This window comes from Bombina bombina, chromosome 5, assembly GCF_027579735.1.
Source record: "Bombina bombina isolate aBomBom1 chromosome 5, aBomBom1.pri, whole genome shotgun sequence".
In the NCBI taxonomy this organism is placed as follows: domain Eukaryota; kingdom Metazoa; phylum Chordata; class Amphibia; order Anura; family Bombinatoridae; genus Bombina; species Bombina bombina.
Genome location: NC_069503.1, coordinates 190,304,043 through 190,317,226, shown reverse-complemented (window position 1 = coordinate 190,317,226; position 13,184 = coordinate 190,304,043). Strand labels below are relative to the sequence as shown.

Sequence of the window (13,184 nt, the reverse complement as noted above, 5' to 3'; positions counted from 1 at the left end):
AGGATCACCTGTCTCAGGGAATGAGTTTCCGCAGACCAGAGTGGGTCATTGTGACGACCGATGCCAGTCTCCTAGGCTGGGGTGCGGTCTGGAACTCCCTGAAAGCTCAGGGTCTATGGTCTCGGGAAGAGTCTCTTCTCCCGATAAACATTTTGGAACTGAGAGCGATATTCAATGCGCTTCAGGCTTGGCCTCATATTGCGAGGGCCAAGTTCATACGATTTCAGTCGGACAACATGACGACTGTAGCGTACATCAATCATCAGGGGGGAACAAAGAGTTCCCTAGCGATGAGAGAGGTTTCCAAGATCATCAATTGGGCGGAGGATCACTCCTGCCATCTATCTGCAATCCACATCCCAGGTGTAGACAACTGGGAAGCTGATTATTTGAGTCGTCAGATTTTCCATCCGGGGGAGTGGGAACTCCACCCGGAGGTCTTTGCCCAGTTAACTCAACTATGGGGCACTCCAGATATGGATCTGATGGCATCTCGTCAGAATTTCAAGGTTCCTCGATACGGGTCCAGATCCAGGGATCCCAAGGCGGTACGAGTGGATGCGTTGGTGGCGCCTTGGTCGTTCAATCTGGCTTATTTGTTTCCACCGTTTCCTCTCCTCCCCAGGCTTGTAGCCAGGATCAAACAGGAGAAGGCCTCTGTAATTCTGATAGCTCCTGCTTGGCCACGCAGGACGTGGTTTGCAGACCTGGTGAATATGTCATCGGCTCCACCATGGAAGCTACCTTTGAGACAGGATCTTCTAGTACAAGGTCCGTTCGAACATCCAAATCTAGTCTCTCTGCAACTGACTGCCTGGAGATTGAACGCTTGATTCTATCTAAGCGTGGGTTTTCAGATTCAGTTATAGATACTCTGGTTCAAGCCAGAAAACCTGTGACTAGGAAGATTTACCATAAAATATGGAAAAAGTATATCTGTTGGTGCAAATCCAAAGGATTCTCTTGGAGTAAAATCAAAATTCCTAGGATACTTTCCTTTCTCCAAGAGGGCTTGGAAAAAGGTCTGTCCGCAAGTTCTCTAAAGGGACAGATATCTGCTCTGTCTGTTTTGTTGCACAGACGTCTGGCGTCAGTGCCAGATGTACAGGCGTTTGTACAGGCCCTAGTCAGAATCAAGCCTGTATACAGACCCATGACTCCTCCTTGGAGTCTAAACTTAGTTATTTCAGTTCTTCAAGGGGTTCCGTTTGAACCTTTACATTCCATAGATATTAAGTTGTTATCTTGGAAAGTTTTATTTTTAGTTGCTATTTCTTCTGCTAGAAGAGTTTCTGAATTGTCTGCTTTGCAGTGTTCTTCTCCCTATCTGACATTTTACGTACTAAGCCTGGTTTTCTTCCAAAAGTGGTTTCCAACAGAAATATTAACCAGGAAATAGTTGTTCCTTCTCTGTGTCCGAATCCAGTGTCAAAGAAGGAACGTTTGTTACACAACCTAGATGTGGTCCGTGCTTTAAAATTCTATTTAGAAGCAACAAAGGATTTCAGACAGACATCTTCCTTGTTTGTCGTCTATTCTGGTAAGAGGAGAGGTCAGAAAGCTACTGCTACCTCTCTTTCCTTTTGGCTGAAAAGCATCATCCGATTGGCTTATGAGACTGCCGGACGGCAGCCTCCTGAACGAATTACAGCTCACTCCACCAGAGCTGTGGCTTCCACATGGGCCTTCAAGAACGAGGCTTCTGTTGATCAGATATGTAAGGCAGTGACTTGGTCTTCTCTGCATACTTTTGCCAAATTTTACAAATTCGATACTTATGCTTCTTCGGAGGCTGTTTTTGGGAGAAAGGTTTTGCAAGCCGTGGTGCCTTCCATTTAGGTAACCTTACTTGTTCCCTCCCTTCATCCGTGTCCTAAAGCTTTGGTATTGGTTCCCACAAGTAAGGATGAAGCCGTGGACCGGACACACCAATGTAGGAGAAAACAGAATTTATGCTTACCTGATAAATTTCTTTCTCCTACGGTGTGTCCGGTCCACGGCCTGCCCTGGCTTTTTAGTCAGGTTTCAATTTTTTTATTTCTGAACACTACAGTCACCACGGCACTCTATAGTTTCTCCTTTTTCTCCTAACCATCGGTCGAATGACTGGGGGGCGGAGCTAGAGGGGGGCTATATGGACAGCTTTGCTGTGTGCTCTCTTTGCCATTTCCTGTAAGGGAAGAGAATATCCCACAAGTAAGGATGAAGCCGTGGACCGGACACACCGTAGGAGAAAGAAATTTATCAGGTAAGCATAAATTCTGTTTTTGCTTGTTCTTCCTGGACTGTGATCACTACAGAAGCAAGTCTGTCAGGTTGGCAAGCTGTTTGGGGGTCTCTAAGAGCACAGGAAGTTTGTGATCCTAGGAAGGCAAGGTTGAAAATAAATATTTTAGAACTCTGCTAATTTTAGGTCCCTTCAGTCTTGGCCTCTGTTGAAAAGGGAGTCTCATCTCCGTTTCCAAACAGACAATGTCACAGCAGTGGTTTATGTCAACCATCAGGGGGAACTCTCAGTTCCCTGGCCATGAGGGAAGTATCTCAAAGTATTGCATGGGCAGAAATCAATTCCTGTCTAGTCTCTGCGATTCTGGGAAGCAGACTTTCTCAGTCAGTCTACATCCAGTGGAATGATCTCTTCACTAGGATGTGTTCAATTAGATTGTGTTTTTTTGGGGTTTCCCAGAGATTTGAAGGAGTCTCGTTTGAACAACAAACTTCCCTGGTACTTTGCAAGGTCCAGGGTCCCTCAGGCAGAGTTTGTGTATGCTCTAGTTGCTCCTTGGTCATTTCAGCTTGCTTATCTGTTTTGTCCTCTGGTACTTTTCCCAGAGTGATCTCCAAGATAAGCTTAGAAAAATCTTCAGTAATCCTAATTGCCCCAGGCTTGCCTTGCAGGATTTGGTATGCAAATCTAGTTCAGATGTCCAACTGCCCTCCTTGGCCTCTTCCTCTGCGGTCAGATCTGTCTCAAGGTCTGTTTTTCCATCTGGATCTCAAGTCTCTGAACTTGATGGCATGGAAATTGTTCAGTTAGTCTATAGACATAAATGTTTCTCTGATTCAGTGATTGAAACCTTAATTCAGGCTCGTAAACATGTAATTATGAAGATTTATCTTGAAGGCCTTTTAATTCTTGGTTTATAGATCATGTTTTTTTCCTGGCATTCTTTTAAAATTCCTAGCATTTTTCAGTTCCTACAAGATGGTCTGGATATTGGCATATCTGCCTGTTAACTGAAAGGGCAGATTTCAGCTCTTTCAATTTTGTTTCATAGGAAGATTGCTAATCTTCCTGATAATCATAATTTTGTTCAGTGTTTTGCAGGCTCCTCCTTTTCAACCTATGCATAAGCTGGATATTAAACTGCTTTCTTGGAAGGTTTTATTCCTTTTGACTATTTCTTCTGCTAGAAGAGTTTCAGAGTGATCTACTCTTTCCTGTGATCCTTTTTATCTTGTTTTTCATCAGGATAAGGCAGTTTTACGGATTACTTTTGACCTTTTACCTAAGGTTGTTTCTTCAGACGATTTTAGAAGAGAAATAGTTGTCCCTTCTTTGTGTCCTGATCCTAAGAATGCTTCAAAGAGATCTTTGCAAAATTTGAATGTTAGAGCATTGAAATATTATATTGAAGCTACTTTTCTGGTGCTAGAAAAGGACAGAAATTATCTGCTTTTTCTTTGGTCTCTTGGTTGAAACTCTTGATTTACAAAGCACACTTGGAGGCAGGTCAGCCTCCACTCCAACAGATTACTGCTCATTGTACTCAGCTTGATTTTTTTCTTGCCTGATTGATTGATACAAATTTTTTAGTGAATTTAAAAACCTTGTTGGGATTTTGTGGGGTTGTGGATGTATTTTCCCAGGGAAAAAAATGTTTTTTAAATCCCTCTCTTAACCCCTTAACGACTGAGGACGTGCAGGGTACGTCCTCAGAAAAAAGGCAGTTAATGCCTGAGAACGTACCCTGCACGTCCTCAGTGTGGAAAGCAGCTGGAAGCGATCCTGCTCGCTTCCAGATGCTTTCCGGTTATTGCAGTGATGCCTCGATATGGAGGCATCCTGCAATAACCTTTGTAAGCCATCCAGTGCAGAGAGAGCCACTCTGTGGCCCTCTCTGCACCGGAGATCGGTGGCTTACTGCGTTGGTGGGTGGGAGCCGGACCGGGAGGCGGGTGGCAGCCATCGATGGCCCTGGTTGTGTGAAGGGGGGCGGGATCGTGGGCGGGGGGTGGCTGGGGGCGCGCGCGCGTGCACGGGAGGGTGGGGGCGGGCGCGTGCACGGGAGGGTGGGGGCGGGCGCGTGCACGGGGAGGGAGCGGGTGGGAACCGCTACACACAGAAAAAATAGTGTAGGAAAATGGAAAAAAATAGTATAAAAAAAATAAACAAAGCGTATAATAAAGCAATCAGTTAGGTGGTGGGGGTTGGTCTGTGGGGAGGGGGAAGCTACACTACAGAAAAAGCGGGCAAAAAATAAAAAAAAACATATTTTTTTACAAACTGGGTACTGGCAGACAGCTGCCAGTACCCAAGATGGCCCCCAATAAGGCAGAGGGGAGGGTTAGAGAACGGTTTTGGGGGGGATCAGGGAGGTTGGGGCTAAGGGGGGGGGGGATCCTACACAGTAGCATATGTAAATATGCTAAAAAATGTTTATTATTTTTAAAAACCCTTTTATTTTAGTACTGGCAGACTTTCTGCCAGTACTTAAGATGGCGGGGACAATTGTGGGGTGGGGGAGGGGAGGGAAGGGAGCTGTTTGGGAGGGATCAGGGGGTGGGATGTTTCAGATGGGAGGCTGATCTCTACACTAAAGCTAAAATTAACCCTGCAAGCTCCCTACAAACTCCCTAATTAACCCCTTCACTGCTAGCCATAATACACGTGTGAGACGCAGCAGCATTTAGCGGCCTTCTAATTACCAGAAAGCAACGCCAAAGTCATATATGTCTGCTATTTCTGAACAAAGGGGATCCCAGAGAAGCATTTACAACCATTTGTGCCATAATTGCACAAGCTGTTTGTAAATGATTTCAGTGAGAAACCTAAAATTGTGAAATATTTTACGTTTTTTTTTAATTTGATCGCATTTGGCGGTGAAATGGTGGCATGAAATATACCAAAATGGGCCTAGATCAATACTTGGGGTTGCCTACTACACTACACTAAAGCTAAAATTAACCCTACAAGCTCCCTAAAAGCTCCATAATTAACCCCTTAACTGCTGGGCATAATACACGTGTGGTGCGCAGTGGCATTTAGCGGCCTTCTAATTACCAAAAAGCAATGCCAAAGCCATATATGTCTGCTATTTCTGAACAAAGGGGATCCCAGAGAAGAATTTACAACCATTTATGCCATAATTGCACAAGCTGTTTGTAAATAATTTCAGTGAGAAACTGAAAGTTTGTGAAAAAATTGGTGAAAAAGTGAACGATTTTTTTGTATTTGATCGCATTTGGCGGTGAAATGGTGGTATGAAATATACCAAAATTGACCTAGATCAATACTTTGAGATGTCTACTAAAAAAATGTATATACATATCAAGGGATATTCAGGGATTCCTGAAAGATATTAGTGTTCTAACGTAACTAGCGCTAATTTTGAAAAGAAAATGGTTTGAAAATAGCAAAGTGCTACTTGTATTTATGGCCCTATAACTTGCAAAAAAAGCAAAGAACATGTAAACATTGGGTATTTCTAAACTCAGGACAAAATTTAGAAACTATTTAGCATGGGTGTTTTTTGGTGGTTGTAGATATGTAACAGATTTTGGGGGTCAAAGTTAGAAAAAGTGTGTTTTTTTCCATTTTTCCTCATATTTTATAAAAAATTTTTAGTAAATTATAAGATATGATGAAAATAATGGTATCTTTAGAAAGTGCATTTAATGGCGAGAAAAACGGTATATAATATGTGTGGGTACAGTAAATGAGCAAGAGGAAAATTACAGCTAAACACAAACACCGCAAAAATGTAAAAATAGCCTTGGTCCCAAACGGACAGAAAATGGAAAAGTGATGTGGTCATTAAGGGGTTAAAGGGACACTGAACCCAATTTTTTTCTTTTGTGATTCAGATAGAGCATGCAATTTTAAGCAACTTTCTAATTAACTCCTAATATCAATTTTTCTTTTTTTTCTTGCTATCTTTATTTGAAAAAGAAGGCATCTAAGCTTTTTTTTTGGTTCAGAACTATGGATAGCACTTTTTTATTGGTGGATTAATTTATCCACCAATCAGCAAGGACAACCCAGGTTGTTCACCAAAAATGGGCCCCTGCATCTAAACTTACATTCTTGCATTTCAAATAAAGATACCAAGAGAATGAAGAAAATTTGATAATAGGAGTAAATTAGAAAGTTGCTTAAAATGTCATGCTCTATCTGAATCACAAAAGAAAAAATGTGGGTTCAGTGTCCCTTTAATGTTATGGACTCCAAGGCTTGGATATTATTTCCCAGGAGTAATGGATGATGGACTCTCCCCACCTGTATTAAAGAAAACATAATTTATGCTTAATTACCTGATAAATGTATTTCTTTGATGGTGTTTACATTCCACGAGACCGCACCCTTTGTTTTGGGGTTTAGTATTTTCTTTATTTCATATTTTTGTCTCTGCTCCTTTTTATGACGCTTATTCCTTTATCTTACCTGATTTTGCTTGGCTATATGTTAGACTGAGTTACATGTGAGATGGGAGGGTTTTTTAAAGAGCTCTTGGGTTTTGGGAACCTTTGCCTCTTGCTACTGGGTAAGGAAGAGTAATTCCCAGGAATAATGGATCTTGTACTCTGACCAACATGAAAGAAATTTACCAGTTAAGCATATGTTTTTACCAAAATGCATGATATATATATATATATATAAATATTTATTTAAGAATAAAATAGAAATTTCTTCTGTTATGTGTGATCAGTCCACGGGTCATCATTACTTCTGGGATATAACTCCTCCCCAACAGGAAATGCAAGAGGATTCACCCAGCAGAGCTGCATATAGCTCCTCCCCTCTACGTCAGTCCCAGTCATTCTCTTGCACCCAACGACTAGATAGGATGTGTGAGAGGACTATGGTGATTATACTTAGTTTTTATGACTTCAATCAAAAGTTTGTTATTTTATAATAGCACCGGAGCGTGTTATTACTTCTCTGGCAGACTTTGAGGAAGAATCTACCAGAGTTTTTACTATGATTTTAACCGGAGTAGTTAAGATCATATTGCTGTTCTCGGCCATCTGAGGGAGGTAAAAGCTTCAGATCAGGGGACAGGGGCAGATGAATCTGCATTGAGGTATGTAGCAGTTTTTATTTTCTGAATGGAATTGATGAGAAAATCCTGCTATACCGTTATAATGACATGTATGTATACACTTCAGTATTCTGGGAATGGTACTTCACCGGAACTACTCTGTTAAAGGTCACTAATCTTTTTAATAAGTATTATATCATGTTAAACGTTTTTGCTGGAATGTAGAATCGTTTACATTGCTGAGGTACTGAGTAAATAAATGTTTGGGCTTTATTTTCCACTTGGCAGTAGTTTGCTTTGAATTGTGACAGTTTCGTTTCTCTTCACTGCTGTGTGTGAGAGGGAGGGGCCGTTTTTGGCGCTCTTTGCTACGCATCAACAATTTCCAGTCAGCTATTATTATTTTTCCTGCATGATCCGGTTCATCTCTGACAGATCTCAGGGGTCTTCAAACTTCTTGAAGGGAGGTACATTCTCTCAGCAGAGCTGTGAGAATCTTTTATATTGACTGTGGATAAAGACGTTACTCAATAATTTTTATGTCAAATTTAGTTATGTTATCTTACTAATGGGAACAAAACCTTTGCTAAAAGTTGTGTTGTTTTAAAGTTGATGCTATAACTGTTTCTCAGTTCATTATCTCAACTGTCATTTAATCGTTTAAGTACCTCTTTGAGGCACAGTACGTTTTTGCTAAAAAAGATTATAACCAGGTTGCAAGTTATTGCTAGTGTGTTAAACATGTCTGACTCAGAGGAAGATATCTGTGTCATTTGTTCCAATGCCAAGGTGGAGCCCAATAGAAATTTATGTACTAACTGTATTGATGCTACTTTAAATAAAAGTCAATCTGTACAATGTGAACAAATTTCACCAAACAGCGAGGGGAGAGTTATGCCGACTAACTCGCCTCACGCGGCAGTACCTGCATCTCCCGCCCGGGAGGTGCGTGATATTATGGCGCCTAGTACATCTGGGCGGCCATTACAGATAACATTACAAGATATGGCTACTGTTATGACTGAAGTTTTGTCTAAATTACCAGAACTAAGAGGCAAGCGTGATCACTCTGGGGTGAGAACAGAGTGCGCTGACAATACTAGGGCCATGTCTGATACTGCGTCACAGCTTGCAGAGCATGAGGACGGAGAGCTTCATTCTGTGGGTGACGGTTCTGATCCAAACAGATTGGATTCAGATATTTCAAATTTTAAATTTAAATTGGAGAACCTCCGTGTATTACTAGGGGAGGTCTTAGCAGCTCTCAATGATTGTAACACCGTTGCAATACCAGAGAAACTATGTAGGTTGGATAAATACTTTGCGGTACCGGCGAGTACTGACGTTTTTCCTATACCTAAGAGATTAACTGAAATTGTTACTAAGGAGTGGGATAGACCCGGTGTGCCGTTCTCACCCCCTCCAATATTTAGAAAGATGTTTCCAATAGACGCCACCACTCGGGACTTATGGCAAACGGTCCCTAAGGTGGAGGGAGCAGTTTCTACTCTAGCTAAGCGTACCACTATCCCGGTGGAGGATAGCTGTGCTTTTTCAGATCCAATGGATAAAAAATTAGAGGGTTACCTTAAGAAGATGTTTGTTCAACAAGGTTTTATTTTGCAACCCCTTGCATGTATCGCGCCGATTACGGCTGCGGCAGCATTTTGGATTGAGTCTCTGGAAGAGAACCTTAGTTCATCTACGCTAGACGACATTATGGACAGGCTTAGAGTCCTTAAACTAGCTAATTCATTCATTTCGGAGGCCGTAGTACATTTAACCAAACTTACGGCTAAGAACTCAGGATTCGCCATACAGGCACGTAGGGCACTGTGGCTAAAATCCTGGTCAGCTGATGTTACTTCTAAGTCCAAATTACTTAATATACCTTTCAAGGGGCAGTCCTTATTTGGGCCCGGTTTGAAAGAAATTATCGCTGACATTACAGGAGGTAAGGGCCACGCCCTACCTCAAGACAAAGCCAAAGCTAAGGCTAGACAGTCTAATTTTCGTCCCTTTCGGAATTTCAAAACAGGAGCAGCATCAACCTCCACTGCACCAAAACAGGAAGGAGCTGTTGCTCGTTACAGGCAAGGCTGGAAGCCCAACCAGTCCTGGAACAAGGGCAAACAGGCCAGGAAACCTGCTGCTGCCCCAAAGACAGCATGAACCGAGAGCCCCCGATCCGGGACCGGATCTAGTGGGGGGCAGACTTTCTCTCTTCGCCCAGGCCTGGGCAAGAGATGTTCAGGATCCCTGGGCGCTAGAGATCATATCTCAGGGATACCTTCTAGACTTCAGATTATCTCCCCCAAGAGGGAGATTTCATCTGTCAAGATTGTCAACAAACCAGATAAAGAAAGAAGCGTTTCTACGCTGTGTACAAGATCTGTTATTAATGGGAGTGATCCATCCGGTTCCGCGGTCGGAACAAGGACAAGGGTTCTACTCAAACCTGTTTGTGGTTCCCAAAAAAGAGGGAACTTTCAGACCAATCTTAGATTTAAAGATTCTAAACAAATTCCTAAGAGTTCCATCGTTCAAAATGGAAACTATTCGGACAATCTTGCCCATGATCCAAAAGGGTCAGTACATGACCACAGTGGATTTAAAAGATGCTTACCTTCACATACCGATCCACAAAGATCATCACCGGTATCTACGGTTTGCCTTCCTAGACAGGCACTACCAGTTTGTAGCTCTTCCATTCGGATTGGCTACGGCCCCAAGAATCTTCACAAAGATTCTAGGTGCCCTCCTGGCGGTACTAAGACCGCGAGGGATTTCGGTAGCTCCGTACCTAGACGACATTCTAATACAAGCTTCAAGCTTTCAAACTGCCAAGTCTCATACAGAGTTAGTTCTGGCATTTCTAAGGTCGCATGGATGGAAAGTGAACGAAAAGAAGAGTTCTCTTTTTCCTCGCACAAGAGTTCCATTCTTGGGGACTCTTATAGATTCTGTAGAAATGAAGATTTACCTGACAGAGGACAGGCTAACAAAGCTTCAAGATGCATGCCGTGTCCTTCATTCCATTCAACACCCGTCAGTAGCTCAATGCATGGAGGTGATCGGCTTAATGGTAGCGGCAATGGACATAGTACCTTTTGCACGCCTACACCTCAGACCGCTGCAATTATGCATGCTAAGTCAGTGGAATGGGGATTACTCAGATTTGTCCCCTACTCTGAATCTGAATCAAGAGACCAGAAATTCTCTTCTATGGTGGCTTCATCGGCCACACCTGTCCAGGGGAATGTCATTCAGCAGGCCAGACTGGACAATTGTAACAACAGACGCCAGCCTACTAGGTTGGGGCGCTGTCTGGAATTCTCTGAAGGCTCAGGGATTATGGAATCAGGAGGAGAGTCTCCTTCCAATAAACATTCTGGAATTGAGAGCAGTTCTCAATGCCCTTCTGGCTTGGCCCCAATTAACAACTCGGGGGTTCATCAGGTTTCAGTCGGACAATATCACGACGGTAGCTTACATCAACCATCAAGGAGGGACAAGAAGCTCCCTAGCAATGATGGAAGTATCAAAGATAATTCGATGGGCAGAGTCTCACTCTTGCCACCTGTCAGCAATCCACATCCCGGGAGTGGAGAACTGGGAGGCGGATTTCTTGAGTCGCCAGACTTTTCATCCGGGGGAGTGGGAACTTCATCCGGAGGTCTTTGCCCAAATACTTCGACGTTGGGGCAAACCACAGATAGATCTCATGGCGTCTCGCCAGAACGCCAAGCTTCCTCACTACGGGTCCAGATCCAGGGATCCGGGAGCGGTTCTGATAGATGCTTTGACAGCACCTTGGAACTTCGGGATGGCTTATGTGTTTCCACCCTTCCCGCTGCTTCCTCGATTGATTGCCAAAATCAAACAGGAGAGAGCATCAGTGATTCTAATAGCACCTGCATGGCCACGCAGGACTTGGTATGCAGATCTAGTGGACATGTCATCCTGTCCGCCTTGGTCTCTACCTCTAAGACAGGACCTTCTGATACAGGGTCCGTTCAAACATCAAAATCTAACTTCTCTGAAGCTGACTGCTTGGAAATTGAACGCTTGATTTTATCAAAACGTGGTTTTTCTGAGTCGGTTATTGATACCCTGATACAGGCTAGGAAGCCTGTTACCAGAAAGATTTACCATAAAATATGGCGTAAATACCTATACTGGTGTGAATCCAAACGTTACTCCTGGAGTAAGGTTAGGACCTCTAGGATCTTGTCCTTTCTACAGGAAGGCTTAGAAAAGGGTTTATCGGCTAGTTCATTAAAGGGACAGATTTCAGCTCTGTCCATCTTGTTACACAGGCGTCTGTCAGAAAGTCCAGACGTCCAGGCCTTTTGTCAGGCTTTAGCTAGGATCAAGCCTGTGTTTAAAGCTGTTGCTCCACCATGGAGTTTAAACTTAGTTCTTAACGTTTTACAGGGTGTTCCGTTTGAACCCCTTCATTCCATTGATATAAAATTGTTATCTTGGAAAGTTCTGTTTTTAATGGCTATTTCCTCGGCTCGAAGAGTCTCTGAGTTATCAGCATTACATTGTGATTCTCCTTATCTGATTTTTCATTCAGACAAGGTAGTTCTGCGTACTAAACCTGGGTTCTTACCTAAGGTAGTTACTAACAGGAATATCAATCAAGAGATTGTTGTTCCATCCTTGTGTCCAAATCCTTCTTCAAAGAAGGAACGTCTTCTACACAATCTGGATGTAGTTCGTGCCCTCAAGTTCTACTTGCAGGCAACTAAAGATTTTCGTCAAACTTCTTCCCTGTTTGTCGTTTATTCTGGACAGAGGAGAGGTCAAAAAGCTTCTGCTACCTCTCTCTCTTTTTGGCTTCGTAGCATAATACGTTTAGCCTATGAGACTGCTGGACAGCAGCCTCCTGAAAGAATTACAGCCCACTCCACTAGAGCTGTGGCTTCCACTTGGGCCTTTAAGAATGAGGCCTCTGTTGAACAGATTTGCAAGGCTGCAACTTGGTCTTCGCTTCATACTTTTTCCAAATTTTACAAATTTGATACTTTTGCTTCTTCGGAGGCTATTTTTGGGAGAAAGGTTCTTCAGGCAGTGGTTCCTTCTGTATAATGAGCCTGCCTATCCCTCCCGTCATCCGTGTACTTTTGCTTTGGTATTGGTATCCCAGAAGTAATGATGACCCGTGGACTGATCACACATAACAGAAGAAAACATAATTTATGCTTACCTGATAAATTCCTTTCTTCTGTTGTGTGATCAGTCCACGGCCCGCCCTGTTTTTAAGGCAGGTAAATATTTTTTTTTTAAATTATACTCCAGTCACCACTTCACCCTTGGTTACTCCTTTCTCGTTGATTCTTGGTCGAATGACTGGGACTGACGTAGAGGGGAGGAGCTATATGCAGCTCTGCTGGGTGAATCCTCTTGCATTTCCTGTTGGGGAGGAGTTATATCCCAGAAGTAATGATGACCCGTGGACTGATCACACAACAGAAGAAAGGAATTTATCAGGTAAGCATAAATTATGTTTTTTTTATGTGAAGAACATTGGAATGTTGATTCGTGGAAGAAACATCTAGTAAAGTAACGCACAGGTGGGTGCGATAAATAGCGCTCCACTCGTAATCTAACCCTTAACAAGTATATGGTTGAACCGTTGAACACACATTTAAGATAGTCAAATTCAAGATAGTCAATTTTAATAGTTATAATAATTATTATTAACATTTATTTGTTTAGAGCATTACATTTCTGTAGCGCTGGGTTTAAAAGTACAGGGTACACAATAAAACATTTGTTACAAATACATGATTTAACATGCTAGTAGAGGAGGAGGGCCCTGCCATGAAGAGTTTACAGTCTACAAGTTGAGGGTGCATTCACATGGTTTGGGATAGCTTGTTACTTGGATTGTCATTGCAGCAGTGAGTCAAG

The 13,184-nt window shown here is 42.7% G+C and overlaps 1 protein-coding gene across 2 annotated transcripts in view; it reads left to right on the top strand.

Annotated features, from left to right (window-relative positions):
* CNPY1 (canopy FGF signaling regulator 1) overlaps positions 1 to 13,184 on the top strand; it is a 563,239-nt gene that overhangs the window by 372,769 nt on the left and 177,286 nt on the right. The window lies entirely within an intron of this gene.